This window comes from Maniola hyperantus, chromosome 25, assembly GCF_902806685.2.
Source record: "Maniola hyperantus chromosome 25, iAphHyp1.2, whole genome shotgun sequence".
Taxonomy (NCBI): Eukaryota; Metazoa; Arthropoda; class Insecta; order Lepidoptera; family Nymphalidae; genus Maniola; species Maniola hyperantus.
Window position 1 is genome coordinate 3,497,765 of NC_048560.1, and position 3,160 is coordinate 3,500,924.

A 3,160-nucleotide genomic window follows, 5' to 3' on the forward strand; every position below is an offset into this window, starting at 1 on the left:
CACTGGAAGAGCTGTGTCATAAAAAATGATAGTTATATTTTGTACCGATATTCCTCCTTAACTCCGCTCCTACGAAATTAATTCTGCAGTGCGCGCGCTTCCATATGGTTCAGACTTCAGTTCATAGATTTTGCGAGAAAAAACGTACGGAAATTTACCATGGTTCGCTCTAGCTCTAATAGGTTATAGGACCACACTAAGAGATAGCGCGCAACACGGTAAATTTCCGCACATTCCGCAAAATCTGTGAAATATAGGGATTAATTCCGCACCGGTTTTCGACGGATTTAAAACGTACCGCAACTCACCGCACCTAGCTCTAAAACACCGGCCAAGTGCGAGTCAGGGTGCAATGAGGGTTCCGTAATACAGTCGTATTTTTTCGACATTTTGCAGGATAATTCAAAAACTATGATACATAAAAATAAATAAAAATCTATTTTTGAATGCACAGGTGAAGACCTTTCATATGATACCCCACTTGATATAGTTGTCTTACTTTAAGAATTGAAAATACTAATTATTAAGTTCATGACTACAATTTAATTTTTTTGTGTGATGTAACCACAAATTCACGGTTTTCAGATTTTTCCCCGAATGTCAGCTATAAGATCTGCCTACCTGCCAAATTTCATGATTCTAGGTCAACGGGAAGCACCCTGTAGGTTTCTTGATAGACCGACAAACAGACAGACAGACAACAAAGTGATCCTATAAGGGTTCCGTTTTTCCTTTTGAGGTACGGAACCCTAAAAACTAACTAATGCGTTGAGAAAGGACGCCATATTTGCTCTATGTGTCAACTGTCATGTCAAAAGTAGTACGATTTAGAATTTAGTACGGTAAACCGTACTTTCGACATGACCATTGACACAACACATTGCAAATAATATGGCGAATCCTTTCTCATTTACACACTATGACAATATTGGTTGGTTGGTTGGTAATAAATAAAGCAACGAGGAAAACTGCAAAGTGAAGTTAATTTTACTTTGTAGTCTAAACCATCCTATTGTTTGTAAACTGCTCATAAAGGCTGTCGTGTAGGAAACTGGACATGTATGCGCTTTGCATAATACCCTCGTAAGATGCTCGCGTGTGAATTATTTTGATTACACTATCTTTGTTGTACGGAAGTCAGTAGTAACTCATATGCTTGGAGTTAAATAGTTTAAATTCATGACGGATATGCGGTTACCCGTATAATTAGAGCCTCAATAGCTCAACGGGTATAGGAGTGGACTGAAAACCGAAAGGTCGACGGTTCAAACACCGCCCGTCGCACTATTGTCGTACCTACTCCTAGCACAAGCTTTACGCTTAGTAGGAGAGGAACATGTTTGTGTGTTTAACTGCAGGTAGTTAGATCTTATAGCTGACATTTGGGGAAAAATCTGAAAACCGTGAATTTAGGGTTAGATCACACAAAAAAAATTGTGGTCATTGTGGTAATTAGTATTTTCAATTTTCTAAGTAAGATAAATATATCAAGTGGAGTATCATATGAAAGGTCTTCACCTGTGCATTCTAAAACAGATTTTTATTTATTTTTATGTATCATAATTTTTGAATTATCGTGCAAAATGTCGAAAAAATACGACTGTAGTACGGAACCCTCATTGCGCGAGCCTGACTCGCACTTGGTCGGTTTTTTTAATATTAAGTTGGAAATTATTTTTGAAATTTTTGATGTATAGATATTTGGATAGATATCATCAAACGAGTCACAGGTAGCCGCTGAATTTAAACGTGGCGTGTGGAATCCCTACAAGAGACCTATTTTCAGTAGTTGACGTCTATCGGTTGACGATGATTGTACGTTGTTGCATTAATTCGTTGTTGTCGCTTCGCTCTAAACTCCTTGATTGTACAAAGGCATAAACTAACACTGCCTGCTGACCTTGTTCTAAGCGGTTATTGAATCCAACCTAGCCTACAATACCAACCTAATTGTGTTTATGTACATTATACATGAGCTAGGCATACCTATGAATCAAGATTGTTGTTTTGTTCCATTCCATTGTATCCAAATCTGTTCAGACATTTAAACTTTAAATTCCTGAACAGATTTGGATGTATGGAATATCGTTAATATCATCCCGAGTGACACTGGCTATAATTTTTTGAAAAAGACGAAAATATATATTGTTTGGCGCCATTTTAAAATACGAAAAAAATCTTCAATTATTTTGACTTAATAAACACCAGACTTAATTAATGCAGTGCAAACCACAGTCGGGTTTTTCGAAAACATTTCAAATTACTCGTTATTTATGCTTCTACTAAGATCAAAGATGACTTTCCTTAAAGCAAAACATCCGAAGGGATAGCTCAGCATAACTCGGCGATTTAAGCGAACATGAAAATTAATTACAACATTAACTGCTATTTTTACGAGCGATCCCGCACGTAGCTAACCCGACTCGCGGGGAAAGTGTTAATTTATATAATTCCTGTTAAAGAAATACTGTGTTATAAAGTCCTTCTTAATTCAGTACAAGTTACAAATTTTTACTGAGAAAGAAAAGGTTTGTAAGTAGGTATTTAAATTAGGTATTTCTAAAGGTGGAAGCTGTGATAGCCTAGTGGTTAGGACGTCCGCCTTCTAATCAGAGGTCGGGGGTTTGATCCCGGGTACGCACCTCTAACTTTTCGGAGCTATGTGCGTTTTAAGTAACTAAATATCACTTAACGATGAAGGAAAACACCGTGAGGAAACCTGCATGCCTGCGAATTCTCCATAATGTTCTTAAAGGTGTGTGAAGTCTACCAATCCGCACATGGCCAGCGTGGTAGATTATGGCCAAAACACTTCTCACTCTGAGAGGAGATGCGTGCTCTGTAGTGAGCCGGCGATGGGTTGATCTTGATGATAAAAGGTGAAAGGCTATTTCTGTGACAATAACCAATGCGTTGGGGAAGACGTCAAGTGAACTAGAGTGAGTGAGCTCTCGGTTTGATCCTGAATCGTCATCTGCCAAATATTAGGTACAGTACGCGACCGAAAGTAAATGTACATAACGTCATATATCATATAGGTATGACTCATACCTATATGAGTGACAGAGACAACGCTCTACAAAGCCGAAATGTCATTCTAAAGGCCGATGTACATTACTTTCGGCCACGTACGGTACTTATTTGTACTATAAATAAACAT